Here is a 13,196-nt window from a genome sequence, read left to right on the forward strand (position 1 = left end):
AGATTTTGGATCATTTTCACTATCATTATTTGGAATTCTTTCTCAGGTAGATTCCCTATCTCTTCCTCTTTTGTTTGGTTTGGTGGGCATTTCTCCTGTTCCTTTACCTGCTGGGTAGTCCTTTGTCTCTTCATCTTGGTTATATTGCTGCATTTGGAGTGGCCTTTTGGTATTCTGGGAATTTGTGGAGTTCTCTTTATTATGGAGTTTCCTTGCTGTGGGTGGGGTTGTATCAGTGGCTTGTCAAGGTTTCTTGGTTAGGGAAGCTTGTGTCGGAGTTCTGGTGGGTGGAACTGGATTTCTTCTCTCTGGAGTGCAATAAGTGTCCACTAATGAGTTATGGGATGTCTATGGTTTTGGAGTAACTTTGAGCTGCCTGTATATTGAAGCTCAGGGGTGTGTTCCTGTGTTGCTGGAGAATTTGCGTGGTATGTCTTGCTCTGGAACTTGTTGGCCCTTGGGTGGTGCTTGGTTTCAGTGTAGGTACAGAGGCATTTGATGATCTCCTATCGATTTTTGTTCCCTGGATTCAGGAGTTCTCTGATGTTCTCAGGATTTGGACTTAAGCCTCCTGCTTCTGGTTTTCAGTTTTATTTTTACAGTAGGCTCAAGACTTCTCCATCTATATAGCACTGATGATAAAACATCTAGGTTAAAGATGAAAAGTTTCTCCACATTGAGGGACACCCAGAGCTTCACTGAGTTACATGGAGAAGAGAAAAGGGAGGGGGTAGTTAGAGGTGACTGGAATGAGATGCGGTGGGATCAAAAGAGGAGAGAGCAAGCTAGCCAGTAATCACTTCCTTATGTGCGCTCCACAGTCTGGACTGCTCAGAGATGTTCACGGAGTTATACAGGGAAGAGAAGAGGGAGGAAGTAGACAGAGGTGGCCGGGAGGATAAAAGGGAAATGAAAAGGAGAGAGACAGATCCAGCCAGTAACCAAATCCCTAAGTGTTCTCCACCGTCTGGAACACACAGAGATTCACAGAGTTGGGTAGAGAAGAGAAGGGGGAGGGAGGAGGCAAAGACAACCTGGTGGAGAAAAAGGAGAGTCCAAAGGAGGAGAGAGTGGTCAAGCCAGTAATCTTGCTCTCAGGTAAAATTGGGTACTGAAGATTGGGTTTTTACATGTACAAAATTGACAACAAATACCAAAAAGCAAAGATTAAAAATCTAGAGTAGAGGTTGGATTTTCAAAAATACAATATTAAAGAAAAGAAGAAAAAACAAAGTTCGAGAATTATTAAAAAACAACAGCAACCACAAAAAATATATATATACGACGTTTGCTTTAAAAATAGGGTCTTTTTTTTTTGAAAAGTAATAGTAAGTTATAAAAATTAAAATTAAAGGAGAAATAGAGGACTTAAAAATTTACAAAAGTTTTAAAAAAAAACAGAAAAAGACAAGAAAAAAGAAACAACAACATCAACAACAACAAAAAAAGAGAGAGAATGGTCATAAAAATAGTAAAGATATTTCTGTGACTTTCTCTGGTGTTGTGGGCAGTGTAGGGTCACTTCCAAGGCGGTTCCCTCTGTTTAGCTTCTTCTGTTTGCTGGTCTCTTCAGTGTCTGATTTCTGCCCTGACACAAGGAGGGCGGTGGTAGACTCTTTTTTTTTTTTTTTTAAGGCTCACTTGTTCAGTTGTGCTGTGGGGAGAGAGGGATGCTGCAAACAAATAACACTCGTGTGTGCTTGCAGTGTCTCAGCCATGCTGGGTATGCCCCTGCACACGGCACACACTGCTCAGGCTCTACGTTGCTCCGCCGGGAACTATCTGAGGCCGGCCCTAGGTTGCATGCACTTCCCCAGTCTAAGCCGCTCAGGCTCGGCTCTCAGGTAGCCCTCAGAGGCGCAGATTTGGTTAGGCCTGCGTTTTGTGCCTTTCTCAGGACCGAGTAGCTCAGGTGTTTGGCGAGCGCAGTTGCTCAGACTTATTGCCTTTCCCTGCTGCTCAGTTTTCTGGGTGTACCGCTGGCACCCCTTGTGAGGTGGATGGTGACTGTCCAGGACCCCAAGAAGTCTTAGCAAAGAAGCCTGCTTGCAGTTTGGTAGGTAAAGTCTCTCCGGGGCTGTGATTGCCCCCTTCCAGCCCTTATGGCTCTGGCTGCCTATCACCAGAGGGGAATGGTCTGCAGCCAGCTATTTCTGTTCCATGCTTTGTTCTGTGTGCGGTCCTGGCGGTGTCTTATGTTAGAGCTTTTCGCTTGGTAGCTCTCCCACAGTCTGGTATGCTAGCCCAAGTTAGTTCACTCTGGTTACACTAGCGGCATTCCGGCCCAATTCTTAAAAAGCACTGCAGCCCGTGCCTCCCTGCCCAGCCCCCACTTGCTAGTGGCGGATGCAGGCGTCTGTGCTGCTTCTCTGCTGGAGGAGTTACCGTTGGGCTCGTAATCTATTGGTTTAAATTATTTATTTATTTTTCTTCCCTGTTATGTTGCCCTCTGTGCTTCCAAGGCTCGCCTCAGACTCAGCAGCAAGAGTGTTTCCTGGTGTTTGGAAACTTCTCTCTTTTTAAGACTCCCTTCCCGGGCCAGGACTCCCTTCCTGGGACAGAGCTCCCTCTCCACCTCCTTTGTCTCTTTTTTCATCTTTTATATTTTTCCTACCTGTTTTTGAAGACAATGATCTGCTTTTCTGGGTGCCTGATGTCCTCTGCCAGCATTCAGAAGTTGTTTTGTAGAATCTACTCAGCGTTGAAATGTTCTTTTGATGAATTTGCGGGGGAGAAAGTGGTCTCCCCGTCCTATTCCTCCACCATCTTAGGACCGCCTCAATGTTGTTGTTTTTCAATTGCCAAGTCATGTTCTACTCTTTGTGACCTGATGGACTGCAGCATGCCAGGCTTCCCTGTCCCTTACCATCTCCCAGAGTTTGCCCAAGTTCATGTCCATTGAATCGGTGATACCATCCAACCATCTCATCCTCTGTCTCTTCCTTTTCCTTCTGCCTTCAATCTTTCCCAGCATCAGTGTCTTTTCCAATGAGTCAGTTGTTTGCATCAGGTGGGTACATATTGGAGTTTCGGCATCAGTCATTTCAATGAGTATTCAGGGTTGATTTACTTTAAAATTGACTGATTTGATATCTTTACTGTTCAAGGGACTCTCAAGTCTTCTCTAGCACCACAGTTCAAAAGCATCAATTCTTCTGTGCTCTGCCTTCTTCATGGTCCAGCTCACACATTCATACAGGACTACCAGAAAGGCCATAGCCTTGACTATATGGATCTTTGTTGGTAAAGTGATGTCTTTGCTTTTTAACACATTGTCTAGGTTTGTCATAGCTTTCCTGCCAAGAGGCAATCATCTTCTAATTTTATGGCTGCAATCTCCATCCTCAGTGATTTTAGAGCTGTCATTGTTTCCACCTTTTCCCCTTCTATTTGCCATGAAGTGATAGGACCAGATGCCATGATCTTAGGTTTTTTTTTTCTTTTCAATGTTGAGTTTTACGCTGGCTTTCTCAAACTCTGTCTTCTTTTTTATTAAGGGTGTTTTCCCTTCTCTTCATAAAATTCAGAATGATTTATGCTTCTTGACAAATACAAATATTTATTTACACAACTGCAGTACTTTTTTTCCCCCTCTGAGGAATTAACATAGGGACAATCGTTGTTTATCTTGTCTGTGACAAAATCCAACACAGTTGCATGTGATTTGAAAAAAAAAAAAATGGCGTTGAACTTTTGAATTGATTTGATTGTAGGAAAGTTGACGCCAAAATTTGTTCTAGAAAAATATGTAATTGAAAGAAAATACTCAATGGAAATATGTCAGATGTGTAGGTAAGCAGTGATGAATAACGGAGCTACTGAATCTGCATTATTAGTGTGTAGTCTGTAAATCGATAATTACTGTGATTGATGAGAAAACCACTAAAAATTCTTCCTAGAAAATATTTTCCTGAATATCTTTTTTCTTTGGTGTGTGAATTAATAATATATTCTTTTTTTATCCAGACTTTTACAATTTAACTGTCCATTTCTCTTTCTTGAAGAGCTCTGACTGATAACTATCTATTATAGTAACTGTGATTAGTCAGCAATGCTGAACTTGCAAAATATAAACAAACTCTAAATCTCCATTCAAATTTGCATCCATATCATTGCCTTCTAAATTCAGTTTGTCTACTATGTATTTATACACTGCATACTGACATTTCAAACTCTTTATCAAGTAAAGGCTGAAACTGAAACTCAGAAGCTCTCTTTGTTTTATGCATAAAGTAACAACATTAGTGGCAACAATAGAGTGATTACTAGAGACAGTATTAACTAAAAACTGTTTGGTTTTAAATATTGGATAGAGTACATAGCAGGCACAAAATCCCCTAACTTCTATTTTAATATTGATGTTTATACTGCGTATGGAGAGTGTATATGGAATATTTTCAGAAGTACCTTTAAAAGAAGACAGAGCAAAGTTGTATTTTGGCAGCACATTTTTCACCATTTCCTTTGTTAAAAAGACAAGTCATTTTCAAGGTCACACTTCAGCAGCAAGCAAGTTAAAATTAATTTTTTTTCAGAAATGGCAATTAAGCAGCTGTATAGTTATTTCTTACAAGAGAGAACAATACACCCTGAAACGAAGTTCTCCTACAAAGATTCAAACTGCATGATTATTAATGTTTATAAATTCATATATGTTTATATAATTTTATATTTATATACATTTTATAATAATGTTTATATTTGCATTATACAACCAATTTTAAACTAAAGTATTATCATGCATATTCCGTATGTTTCTATGCTTCTACATTTCACCTGATAGAAGGACCAGGCTTCCATGAATTTGCACACTTCTATGTGCAAGTGACATGATGATTTAGCCAAATTCTACTTAGAGATCCTATCAGAGAGCAGCAAGGTAAGATAGCAGAAACAAAAACATAAAAAAAGAATTAGGGCTGTGTCACTGTGAGTGATACATGACATGGTCAGTGGAGGGCCTGGAGGATCACTGGCGCTGCCTCCCTGCCCTGTCAGGCTTAAGTCCCTAAAGCCCAGCCACCACTAACTGTGGGTAGAGGTGAGAAAACAGAAGTCTTTTGTGGGAATTCAAGCTGTGCGTGAACGTGGTGTAGTGTACTACTGTTATCACAAGAACCTGATGGTGTGCTTCCAGGCCCAGCATGGCACTGGTACCAGGGGAAGTACAGGGAACCCCTGTAAGAACTCAGAATATTCAAGAAGCATCACCTCAGCTAGCACACTTTCTCTTGGTGAAAATACTGGACACATGGGGATGCTGAGAATCAGTTAACTCTAATCTCTCTTCATCATGATGGAGAGTTTTTCCTTGTTGAAGAAAAGATGGTGTACTTTCTGTATGGCATAACAAAAGTGGAGATCCCTAAATATCCAGAAGCAGAGGAAACTGCTTGATAAACTGGGATTTGGTTAGAGACAGGTGGAACTAAGCTCACAAATCTTCAGAAATCAACTTTCAGGGACTTCCATTAAAAAAAAAAAAAAAAAGCCTTGAAAAATGGTTGAAGCTACAAATCAAGTCAGTCAGTCATTTCAGCTGCTCAGTTGTGTCTGGCTCTGTGACCCCTTGGATCACAGCACGCCCGGCTTCCCTGTCCATTACCAAATCCCAGAGCTTGCTCAAGCTCACGTCCATTGAAATGGTGATGCCATCCAACAATCTCATCCTCTGTCCTCCCCTTCTCCTCCTGCCTTCAATCTTTCCCAGCATCAGGGTTTTTTCCAATGAGTCAGTTCTTCTCATTAGGTGCCAAAGTATTGGAGCTTCAGCTTCAGCATCAGCCTTCCAGTGGATATTCAGGACTGATTTCCTTTAGGATGGACTGGTTTGATCTCCTTGCAGTTTAAGGGACTTTCAAGAGTCTTCTCCAACACCACAGTTCAAACACATTAATTCTTAGGTGCTCAGCTTTCTTTATAGTCCACTCTCACATCTATTCATAACTACTGGAAAAACCATAGCTTTGAGTTGATGGACCTTTGTTGGCAAAGTAATGCCTCTGCTTTTTAATATGCTGTCTAGGTTGGTCATAGCTTTTCTTACAAGGAGTAAGCATCTTTTAATTTTATGGCTGCAGTCACCATCTGCAGTGATTCTAGAGCCCAAGAAAATACAGTAGAACAAGAAAATCAAGCAGAGCAGTGTAAGGATCAATTTGCAGCAGACAGGTGCAACTGTGTGGCCATTGATAGGAAGTAAAGCAAATTATTTGTTTCATTACGTTTCCGTATAATCCCATCAAAAAGCATTAGCAGTTTTAGGAAGGGCTCTCCCTGAAATGTGAGCCAATCAAGATAGGTAGGGGGAAAGACCAGCTTTGGAGATTCCTGTGAAAGAACAGTTGAAGGGGGTTCTAGTTGAAGCCTGTGCCATTGCTTCTCCTAGGGAAGCAGATAGAGAAGGGCATTTTAAAGTTGATGCTGGGGCCTCCAAGCTAAAGAAACAGAGCTGTTTTAGACTGCCCTGCTTTTCACCTGGATAACCCTCATGCTGTAAGCTATTGATTTAAAACCCTAATTATGGAAATTGCCTTAAATTTTGATGACTTTTAATATCTATGAATAATGGACAGAAGCAAGTGTGTAAGACTAAGAAAAAAACTTCGAGATTTATGGTGAACAGGTCAAAAGTTACCACCACAAAATTTTGTTAACTTTAAATGTTTAATTAAGTTCCTTGCAAAGCTTGCTTATACCAACAACAGTAACAAAATGCACTGTAATCATTTCTGTAGTTAGCTTGTTATAGACCAAAAATGAAGAAATGCTCTCAGAAATGGCTATGGCTGCAGCCACTCACGTGGTTACGGTAATTGAACCAATCATTCACGATGCCAGCTGGCTCTTCCCTATGAGGGTGTTCAGTTCAGCTCAGTTCAGTTCAGTCGCTCAGTCGTGTCCGACTCTTTGGGACCCCATGAATTGCAGCATGCCAGGCCTCCCTGTCCATCACCAACTCCTGGAGTTCACTCAGACTCAATGTATCGGAGCATTGTGCACTTCTGCACATGAATTCCATCACTCATCCCACACTGCACATGACTAACTCAGGGGCGCTGGACAAGTGCCCTGCTGGTACAGTGGTGATGGAGGAAGACTTGACTAAGAACGGGAACTTAAATGTAAAGCTTATGGTTTGCTAGGGTAGCAGTCTAAAGAAAGCATATAACCACTGCTTTCCAGCTGCCTCTCCCATCAGCAGACCACATCACCTTGGTTTCAGTGGACCAAGCACCCTCCCACGACTCTGCTTCTGAAAGCAGTGATGTGAATAGGACTACCTCTACTCTATGGACACACGGGAGCAGGGGCTGAGCCCAGATACAGCAGTCCTCTGAAACCTGAGGACTTATTTGCATAGCCATTTCCTCACCAGGAAGGAACTGGAGTCAGATAACTGTTAGGCAAAACCAAGCTTAGGCAGCTGCCAAGTCCCATCAGTTTTGGCCGAGCTCACAACTCCTCTGATCTTAGCACTCATACTTTGCTCTGAGCTGTTAGAAATCTTAAATCTTACTCAGTATCCCTAAATCCAGGAAGGCTACCTTCTGGGTGTCATGGTGACCAGAGTTGTTCAAGAATATCTCAGCATCCACTTAGTCTCTCCCAGATGCTCCTTGCACTGAGCATATAGGTCAGGATCTAGGCTGGCTCTCTCCTGCCTTCTGGCGCTCTGGGTTCTGGAGGTATTCCCATGGCCTGCCCTATACAACCTCACACACACCCACTGACACAGCTCCAACCTAGGTCAGTCAAGTTGGATGACCAGAACCCTTCCAATCCCATGGCATTGCCCAGTGAATACAGACTTGAACAGTCATCTCACATCTCTCCAGAGTCCAGCACCCTTGGTACTCCACCCAAAGAGGGCAACCCGGACTGTTAGCTTCTTAGATTCAAGCTGTGAGTTAATCTTGAGTCTGTGCAATTACATAGCAGAATTTTACTGAGGCCAAGACAAGTACTAAAGCTATGATACTGACCCAGTGTTCCCTCAACCCCTTATTCTCCTGATGCCATCCTTCTGAGGAAGGTAACCTCACTAACAAAGCACTAACAGTTCCTAAAATACTAATGGATATACAATCTGGCCTTAGTAATAACTGAACTTAATGTTTTATGACAACAATTCTAGGTTTTTAAAACCACTTGGCAGCATATTTCCTGAAATGCACTCATATTCAGCAAGCAAAAATTGCTCAGCTGCATTTTGTTAGATATGGATGATATAGAAAGTATAGCCTTATGAAAAAAGCTACCTTCTAGCCCTTGACCTCTGCTTTCCTGGTGAGTGAACAGGGCAGGAAAACATTTATCTTCACAAACAAGTGAAAAGATTGCAGTAGAGGGAAGAAGGAGATCTTACTATGCAAGACTTCACCTTTTGCCCAGCTGAAGAAAAAAGAGTGGAGGCTGACACTTAATGCTGAATGGCTTGTGTCTTGAAAGTTGAATTTCTTTAAATGGGAAAGAAATGATGACAAAAGCAAAACAAAACAAAAATACCTAGCCTGGAAAGAGTATTATTATTATTTAGTCACAGCTGTTAATGCAGGTAGCATCAAGGCAATTTGAAATGAGGAAACAATGTATTAATGATTTATTTAATAACATGCATTAATTGCAAATTATCTACTTCCTGCTACTTGGACTTTTATTCTTATATATTAGGAAGGACTGCTTCTCCTTCATTCTTCCTGCCAGTATTAAATATGGTCCGCTTCTACCCTAACCTTCTCAATCCAAAACCTTTTATGTTAACCTGGTTGGTCCTTAGTTGGAAGTGAGGAAAACAACCAGGAAGCCAAAAGTCTTCGACTGTTATGGGTCAGTGTCTGTGGAAGTAGTGGTTTGTCTTCCTGGGCTAGTTCTGTCAGAGATTGTGGATAAGAGTTCTAATTGTCTTGTAGGGACTGGTTATTGTTCATATGTATATTGTCTCTCAGACCTTCTTCTGATTTTATGGTCCCTTGCAAGAAGTTAACCAATTGAGGAAAAGGCTAGACCCAGATCCTCACTGCTTTAGGATTGTTTCCATGCAATTGTATGAAAACCTATTCTTGGCATTTTGTTGTACCACCATGTTAGTCATCTGACAAAAGAGCAGCTGCATAGAAGCACTTAAGATCCTGGATATATTGTAGTGGAACAGCATAATTTTTACTAAAATGAGCATGAAGTAACAATAATTAATAATTCCCTTAAGATGCTTGGAACCAGGAACCCAGCCTTCCCAAACAAAGCCAAGAGATAAGCCTCATAGACCACAAGGAGAAAATTTAAGACATTCAAGTAGCTTCTTCCTTAAGGCAGTAATATCTACCCTATTTTACTTTGCTTGTTCCATTCATCCATATACAGCAAGAAGTGTCAGCAGCGGTACAGACATCATTATAATTTGCCAACAAAGAACTGAGAGCCATGCAACTGTTCACGTCACCAGTCATGCTGATGAGTTCAGACTAACCAATAGTCCATCTAGGGCAGAGGTGATGTCTTTCATAACTTCTGTCAGAGTTACCAAAAAGTTTCCTTTACTCTTTTCTATGTGTATTATTAGTACCGATGGGAACATTGCCCTGATTGTTCATGTTAAAAAATGAATCACTAATTTCTATGAATAATCAAGAATGGTGTTGTTTTGGATATTGTGCCTGGGTAAGAATTTCCAACTTAGCTGTTATAGAATTAAGGTCTCTATGCGTAGAAAAGTCTTCCTATATTATTATTCCTTCCTATATTATTCCTAAATTTCATGAGTTATCTGTCTAAGGCAAACAAGACCTGGAACCCTGGCTACAAATAATTTAGTACCTGCTAGGGTCGCGAAGAGTCAGACACGACTGAGTGACTGAACTGAACTGAACTGAGTCAAGGCTATGGTTTTTCCTGTTGTCATGTATGGATGTGAGAGTTGGACTGTGAAGAAGGCTGAGTGCCAAAGAATTGATGCTTTTGAACTGTGGTGTTGGAGAAGACTCTTGAGAGTCCCTGGGACTGCAAGGAGATCAAACCAATCCATTCTGAAGGAGATCAACCCTGGGATTTCTTTGGAAGAAATGATGCTAAAGCTGAAGCTCCAGTACTTTGGCCACCTCATGTGAAGAGTTGACTCATTGGAAAAGACTCTGATGCTGGGAGGGATTGGGGGCAGGAGGAGAAGGGGACGACCGAGGATGAGATGGCTGGATGGCATCACTGACTCGATGGACATGAATCTGAGTGAACTCTGGGAGTTGGTGATGGACAGGGAGGCCTGGCGTGCTGCGATTCATGGGGTCGCAAAGAGTCGGACACGACTGAGCGACTGAACTGAACTGAACTGATTAATAGATTTGTAATTTTGGGGTGGGGGGGCGGGAGTGGTGCTGCAAAGTCACAGGTTGATTTGTGTATGGTCATTTGTTCTTATACTTGCAAGTAAAGATGCTGTCACTCCCTAAAGCATCATTTTATGAGAGCAGAGTTGGCCAGAAATATTTATCAAAGGGGTCTGGTGATACATGGTATATTCAGTAGTAAGTAAAATTAAGAGCAGTAACTACATTTGGGATTCTCTAAAAATTATCTTAGAATGTGTATTTTTAATATATTTTTTAAAAATGTATACTATGTAGCACACTTTTTAAAATGTGCCATAGTATACATTTTTATCCCTATGACCCACTTAGAATTTTGTTATATATGTTTTGACCTAAAAAATATAAAGAAGAAATAAAGGAGAAAAAAGGTTGTTATATGTTCACAGCAATGAGGAATCTATAGAAAATAAGAATGATTCTAAGTGAGAAAGTAAGAAACAAAACAGGATTTAGGTGTCAAACAAACCTAGATTTGACACCTTGAGTGGAAGCAGTCCACTATCTGGCATCATCTGCTTGTTCTGAAGGTCTTGGGTCAGCTTTGTACTTAGGAAGATGAGCTGTGTCTTTAGGGTGTCTGTGAACCCTCACTTTGAGGTCCCCTATTGGAATATCTATCCAATTGCATGCCTTCTACATTGCTTCTTTACTTGTGAAATGTAAACCTAAGCATTGACTTCTTGAAACTTGCTTTTTTAATTGTTAACAGAGCCTGATAAAATTGCTTACAAGGTTAAAAGTATTTTTTTTTTTTTTCCCTCCAGTCCCCGCCCCCCACCCCCTGGTATATGAAATTCCTTGTTCAAGATTATGAAGAAGGAAGGCAATCTTAAATTGCTTGTGATAGGACAGGGTATAGTACATAAGTTCCTTGCAATATTTTGCCATGGCTGCATATAACAAATCATATACTAGTATAAAAGAGAAAAATCTGAAAATACATAGACATTTCAGTTCCCAGTTCATAAAGAGTAAATCAATATGTCTGTGAATGAAAGGACTATATGGCCATTAGGGCTAACTGAAGTACTTTTAGGCCAAAGAAATTAAGGTTTTCAAAATTATATTAACTGTAATTTAAGGGTGCCATTGGGTTTTTCAACCTTTCCAGAAGATTGTGACTGGCGAGCACAGTGTGGTTTTTGAGTAGTGGATAACATCTCACAGAGTTCTTTTGTAAAGGTTTCCATAAAGTATGTGCCTTGGGCACATTATATAAATGTTGAAATGCCCCCGGTCGGAGCATAAAATCAAGCAGCACTTTAGTGACTATTAGGGCAGTGACTTTTTATCAAAATAATTCTTCAGTCTATTCTGAAAATAGTCATATAGCAACTAAAACATACTCAAATCCCATCATGAAGGAACGCTGAATCAACGCCATGCAGGCTGCTCAAATACCCCTTAAGGACTGGCTTCCTGGCTGTGTCCCACTGTTACAAGTTTCCAGGCTTAAGTGGTTGACAGGTGATTAATGACACAAACATAACCTCAGATGTATTTTTAAAGTTTCCCATCAATGTTGATTTGAGTTTGTAGCCATTTTGTCTCTTCAGTGATAAAAATCGTCATGGAGAAATATTGATTCAAATCTATTACCACTCATCTGTTGCCATCAAGGGGCTGACTAGGGAGCACCAGAGATTGTTCAGTGAAGGGTTCAATAGGAGAATGAGGCACTCTTAAGAGGCATCAGTCTGGTGGGAGAGAGTGGGAGGAGGTGCTCTTACTGGGAGCCCAAACTTGTGTGAATTTTCTTTTTGGGAATTTCAGCTGATTATCATAGTGAGATTTGAGAAAGATCCCCTCATGGCACTGGAGGAGGAAGGCAAAATGAAATTATTGTGAAAGGTGTCATTGTTGGTGTTTAATCACTAAGTCATATCCAACTCTTTTATGACCCCATGGACTGTATCCTACCAGGCTTCTCTGTCCATGGAATTTTCCAAGCAAGAATACTGGAGTGAGTTCCCATTTCTTTCTCTAGGGATCTTCCCAACCCAGGAAATGAACCAGCACTTCCTGCTTGGCAGTTGGTTTCTTTACTATTGAGCCACCTGGAAATGAGCAGCATGTCAACAATGAGAGTGGCCTATACTTCCAGGGAAAGAACTTCAACAGAGTGCAAATCTGGAAGTGTATTCTACCTAGAGGAAGAGCATTTGTCCCTGCTCTGTCATATCCTGTCTTCCTGGAGGGGAAAAAAACAGAACAACAAGATTCTCACTAGAGGATAGGGCTTTGAGGAAATAGATTGGGGATTCTGCAGTTAGAGTAGGGAGTAGAGAGTGAGGAGAAGAAACAGAAACACTTGTGAAAGCCACAGTCCTGCAATGCCGTTGAAAGATGAATAGTAAATCTGAAGTTTGTAGAATACTCCTAATACCGTACTACCACCTCCAACAGGGATCCAGTTTAATTACAGTGGGTTGGGAGGGATTAGGGGCAGGAGAAGAAGGGGATGACAGAGGATGAGATGGCTGGATGGCATCACTGACTTGATGGATGTGAGTCTGAGTGAACACTGGGAGCTGGTGATGGACAGGGAGGCCTGGCGTGCTGCAGTGGGGTCACAAGGAGTCGGACACGACTGAACTGAACTGAACAGGTTGAAAGAGTTACACAACAGACACTTTTCAAGAGCAGTCTGTAGAAAGACTCAAAGCCAGAAAAAGAAAACAAAGCCGAATACACAGAGGGATAAGTTGAAACTTCTTGTACCTATAGCTAAAATAAGCATTAGACATATTAACCATTGAAATAACACCTCCCAAGTGCTAGCCAAATTAGCATAAATTCTTATGAAAGATGTATGTGCTTCATTTTATTACT

General features: G+C 41.2%; 1 pseudogene; it reads left to right on the forward strand.

Moving 5' to 3' along the window:
* The first annotated feature begins 6,245 nt into the window (after positions 1-6,245).
* Positions 6,246-13,196, forward strand: part of LOC128066493 (rho GTPase-activating protein 17-like) — a 119,435-nt pseudogene continuing 112,484 nt past the window's right edge.

The sequence above is a fragment of the Budorcas taxicolor genome, chromosome 21, assembly GCF_023091745.1.
Source record: "Budorcas taxicolor isolate Tak-1 chromosome 21, Takin1.1, whole genome shotgun sequence".
Lineage (NCBI taxonomy): Eukaryota > Metazoa > Chordata > Mammalia > Artiodactyla > Bovidae > Budorcas > Budorcas taxicolor.